The sequence below is a fragment of the Micromys minutus genome (assembly GCF_963924665.1).
Source record: "Micromys minutus genome assembly, chromosome: 2".
Classification (NCBI taxonomy): Eukaryota; Metazoa; Chordata; class Mammalia; order Rodentia; family Muridae; genus Micromys; species Micromys minutus.
Window position 1 is genome coordinate 18,592,110 of NC_137971.1, and position 5,425 is coordinate 18,597,534.

General features: G+C 44.0%; 1 pseudogene across 1 annotated transcript; it reads left to right on the plus strand.

Annotated features, from left to right (window-relative positions):
• Nucleotides 1–347: 347 nt before the first annotated feature.
• On the plus strand, nt 348–637 carry LOC308417812 (dynein light chain roadblock-type 1-like; annotated as a pseudogene). The gene has a single exon. The product of its transcript is annotated as a dynein light chain roadblock-type 1-like (transcript).
• The last annotated feature ends 4,788 nt before the right edge of the window (nt 638–5,425 follow it).

The window sequence follows — 5,425 nt, forward strand, 5'->3', positions numbered from 1 at the left end:
AGTAGGTGTTGCCTTGTTGGGGGAAGTGAAGTGTGTTATTTACTGTAGGGTAAGCTTTAAGGTCTGCTATGCTCAAGCTCTGCCCAGTGTGGAAAGACAGCCTTCTCCTGGATGCCTGTGGAAGACATAGTCTCCTCCTGGCTGTCTGCAGATCAAGGTGTAGAACTCTTAGCTCATCCAGCACAAAGTCTGCCTGCATGATACCATGCTTCCCACCATGATGATAATGGACCGAATCTCTGAAACTATAAGCCAGCCCCAGTTAAATGTTTGCCTTTATAAGAACTGCTTGGAGAAGGGCAGGGAACTTGAGTGCTGATGATTCAGAGCTGCTAGGTCTGTCTGAGATGGCAGAGGTGGAGGAAACACTCAAGAGGCTTCAGAGCCAGAAAGGAGTACAGGACATTGTTGTGGTGAACACTGAAGGCATTCCCATCAAGAGCACAATGGACAATCCCACCACTACACAGTATGCCAACCTCATGCACAACTTCATCTTGAAGGCACGGAGCACTGTTCGTGAGTTGACCCCCAGAATGACCCAACCTTCCTTTGAATTCTCGTTAAGAAAAATGAAATTATGGTGGTGCCAGATAAAGACTATTTCCTGATTGTGATTCAGAATCCAACTGAATAAGCCACAAAAAAACAAAAAGAGAAAAAAAATAATTGCTTGGTCATGGTGTCTCTTCACAGCAATAAAACCTCAACTAAGACACACACACATAAATACTCTCTCTTTTTAAGACAGAGCATATATATATATATATATATATATATATATATATATATATATATATATATATATATATATATATATATATATTAGAAGAAGGTTAGAGTTGAAAGATGGTGTTGAGCTACCATGTGGGTGTGGAGACTTAAACTCAGGTTCTCTGGAATAGAAAAGAATCTAGTGCTCTTTTTTTTTTTTTTTAAGATTTATTTATTTAATTATATCTAAGTACACCGTAGCTGTCTTCAGACACACCAGAATTACATGTGGTTGCCGGGATTTGAACTCCGGACCTCTGGAAGATCAGTCTGTCCTCTTAACCACTGAGCCATCTCTCCAGCCCACAATCTAGTGCTCTTAATGATTGGCAGTCTCTCCAGCCCTCACCTTAGTGTTTGGGGCACATTTTGGAGCTCTCACTGAACCTGGAACTCACCAATTTGGCTAGACTGTCTGTTCAGCAACCCCAGGGATCTTGTCTCTCCCCTCCAGTGCTGGGATAGCAGGTGCACACTATCATAGTGTTGTTGTTGTTGTTTATTTGCTTTTGTTGTTTGTTTGCTCTTTATGAATTCTAGAGATTCAAACTCAGGTCTTCATGCTTGTGTGGAAACCACTTTACCAACTGAGCTTCTTTCTGTTTTGTTTTTTGTTGTTGTTGTTGTTTTTGTTTTTGTCCCTGAAGTGAAAACAAAACCATGTGTCAAATCTATACATGTTGTTTTGTATCATATAGAATAAAATCATGACTTTTCATTTTTTAAAAAAGGTATTGCTAAGGGGAATCTCAGTGTGGCAGTTTGAGTAATAAATATTTCAGGCATTTGAATATTTGGTCACCAGTTGATGGTGCTGTTTAGGGGCATGTAGAAGGTATGTCCTTGTTGGAGGAAGTGTGTCACAAGAGGCAAACTCAACTCCATTCCCAGGATTGCCTCTACTTCCTGCTTGTGACTCAAGATGTGAGCCCTCAGCTCCAGTCTCCAGACCTGCTGCCTGTTGACACCATTCCACCATTATGGACTATTATCCATCCGAAACCATAAGCACAAATAAATCTTTCCTTCTTTAAGTTACTTGCCTTGGTCATGGTGTTTCATCACAGCAATAGAAAAGTAACTAAGACACCTGGGTGGTGGAAAATCCCCATCTGAGTGTGTGGATGACAATCCTAGCAGAAACACTGTGGGCCAGGAAGAGATACTCAGATCTGGAACTGGGCTGGCTAATCTTTACTCTCAACTTGACTGATTTGGAACCACCTACCAGGTAAACCTACACATGTCTGCAAGGGTGTTTTCAAAGATGATAAACTGAAGAAGAAAGATTTACCCCGAATGTAGGGAATACTGTGTCATGCACGGGCTGGTGTCCAAACTGAACGAAACAGGGACCTTGAGTTAAGCACTGTCTTAGTTATGGTTTCTATTGCTGTGATAAACACCATGACCAAAGCAGCCTGGGGAGGAGAGAGCTTATTTAAGCTTAAGCTTCTGCAGCACTATTCACCACTGAGAAAGTCAGGACAGGAACTCAAGCAAGGGAAGAGCCTGGAGGCAGGAGCTGATGCAGAGGCCATGGAGGGGTGCTGCTTACTGGCTTGCTCTTCATGGCTTGTTCAGCCCGCTTTCTTACAGAACCCAGGGCCATCAGCCCAGGGTTAGCCCCACCCGAAATGAACTGGGTCCTCACCCAGTGATTGCTAATTAAGAAAATGTTCTACAAGCTTGCCACAGCCTGATCTGATGGAGGAATTTTCTTGATTTCCATTTTCCTTTTGGATAGCTAGTGTTACATTGTGTTACAATGTTACATTGATATAAAACTATTTAGCACAACCACTGACATTCATCTCTCTGCTTCCTGACTGCAGACCCAATGTGACTACCTTATGCCCTGGCACCATGTCTTTTCTGTCATAGTGGACTGTACCCTCAAGCTGTGAATCAAAGTAAACCCTTCCTTCTTGCCTTTTTGATAATAAACCTAGCCTTTCATGATCCTGAAAATTACAATGAATTTGCCACAGGTGGCGTGCTGGTCCCCTTGGTGAACGGTGAATTGGGGGACATAGAATAGGGGTATTTAGGTCAACTTTGGTGGGGAGGAGTCCATATAGTTGTAAACCAGTGGACTGTGGGATGGTAAACTATGCTAGGAAGCTTGGTGGGTAGATCAGGTCTGAGACCCAAGAAACTTGGTGGGTGTAGGGAGCTGCGCTGTGCCGCACCCCAAAGATGGCGCCGACCTCTGCCCTCCGCCTTCCCCATGGCGAGCTCTCCCTGCGATAAACAACTCCTTATTTGAACGCACTTGCCTGGCTCCTTAACTTCCGCATGGTTACAACCTATCTGCACTGCCCACGTAGCAGCTTATGGTTTGCCAGTCTAGAGTATTTAGCCTGCTCCCTTCCCTCCCCTGGGAGCGGAGACCAAGGCAGAAACAGAAGCAGAAGCTTGTTCAAGGATCCTGAATAAACTGCTTGAAGAAGATCCTCTCCGGGTCTTCCTTGCTGGTCGAGGTGTGGTGCGACAGGTGGGTACACACTTGAGATGAAAGGCACCTCCCTTCTCCGTGCCAAATTCCTGGCCTGGAACAGGTGTCAGACTTCCCACATAAGAAAATATGACCTGTAGTCACGTAGGCCCAGAACAGAGTTCTCCATGCTAATGAAGTACCTAGAAGCCCCTGGGGGGTTAGCCAATAAGCTCCCCCTCCCAGACATTCCTCCCTGCAAAAGGAATTTAAGAAGTTAAATTAAAGAAAAAAAGAAGTCAGTATGCATACATTTTCCACAATGAAAAACCAGTAAATAGTTTGGAACCAAGGACTGTCTGTTTTATCCAGAACAGCCACGGGGAGCATGGAGCAGGCCTTTGCCTACTGAACCACTGCCCAAGTCTCCCATAGAAGGCCCATCTGCACGTCTAGCCACAACGGCCACCAAGCTAAGGACTTTCACAGATGACCGTTGCCTTCAGCCCCTCCAGTCCCAAGGCTTCTGTACACCTTGAGCCATGTCACACAGTGGGCTTTCTAGGGTGTAAACCATTTGTACCTCATACCATATATATTAACAAAAGAGGCACAATGTCTGGTAAGGCTCTTTAAAAAGTTCAGACTGATGGCATAGTGGGTTTGCAGAGGGGAAACCGGGAAAGGGGATAACATTTGAAATGTAAATAAATAAAATATCCGATTTAAAAATAAATAAATAAAAAGAAGTTCAGACTGCAGAAAGAACACACACACTTAGGCCTCATGACTTCCCATGTTGTGCCCAGATTGTAAAAACCCCAAAGACACCACCAGGAACTACAACTCCGATGTAAATGCTTGAGGGTCTTTATTTCAGCTCGAGCTTGGGCTAACAACCTTCCTGATGGAACAGGAAGGAAAGTGAACCCCAGGTCTAAGTGAAGGGGGTATATAAAGGAAAAAAACCACAAGCACCGTTTCCAAGCCTTGGCATTGCATGAGAGAGTAAAGGAATGTTGACCTTTAAGCTTTACAGCACCTGGTTAAACCACAAGGAGGGAGCACACATCAAACGGGAGCACCTTGACCTGGGAAAACATGGTTTTTTAGCTCACTCTGTAATTATCAGTCAGGTACAGCTGCTGTGTCTCTTTTTCAGGGACATCTTGTGATTTTTTTTTTCTCAGACCTCAAGGGAGGGGGCCATGCCTCTCTGAGGTCAAGTGAACTTAGAATGGAGTCTTAAGAACAAAATGGAGTTTATTCCGCTACCTCAGTCCCTTCACCCAGACCTGTCACACTCGGTGTCTGTGGTAAGCAGGACTTGCTCACCTGCTCATTTGCTAGCCTTGCTCCTGTTAGCAAGACTTCAGCTGGCCATGTGCAAAAGTAAACCATGGGGGCTGGAGAGATGGCTCAGTGGTTAAGAGCACTGACTGCTCTTCCAAAGGTCCTGAGTTCAATTCCCATCAACCACATGATGGCTCACAACCATCTGTAATAAGATCTGATGCCCTCTTCTGGTGTATCTGAAGACAGTTATAGTGTACTTATATATAATAAATAAATAAATCTTAAAAAAAAAAGTAAACCATGGGAGTGGATTGGTTTGGACTGTTAGGACAATATGTCTCTATTTGGAATAGTTTAAGACTGAGTGTCAGCAGGCTGGGGAGCTGGCTCAGCGGTTAAGAACACTGACTGCTCTTCCAGAGGTCCCGAGTTCAAATCCCAGCAACCACATGGTGGCTCACAGCCATCTGTAACAGAATCCTATACCCTCTTTCTTCTGGTGTGTGTTAAGAGAGCAACAGTGTACACACATATATGAAATAAAATAAATATATCTTTTAAAAAAAGACTGAGTGTCAGCTAATGAAATGTGAGGATAAACTTAATGGGTATTGTTGAGGAGAGATTGTCCACATCTAAAATCAATGCCTGAAGGCGAAGACAAAGACAACTGGGAGAAAGGATGTAGAAGATATCTGATAAAGGACAGCTGAAATAAATAACTCTAAAAATCCAACAAAGAAAAGCAAATCTCTATGAAAAATGAGCACAGGGGGCGTGGTACAGAAGGCTTGATGGTTAAAAGCACTTGTTCTTGCGGAGGACCCAGGTTCAAGCCCCAGCACCCACATGGTGGCTCACTAACATCTGTAACTCCAGTTCTGGGAGAGCCAGGTGTCCTCTTCTGATCTTTATGGG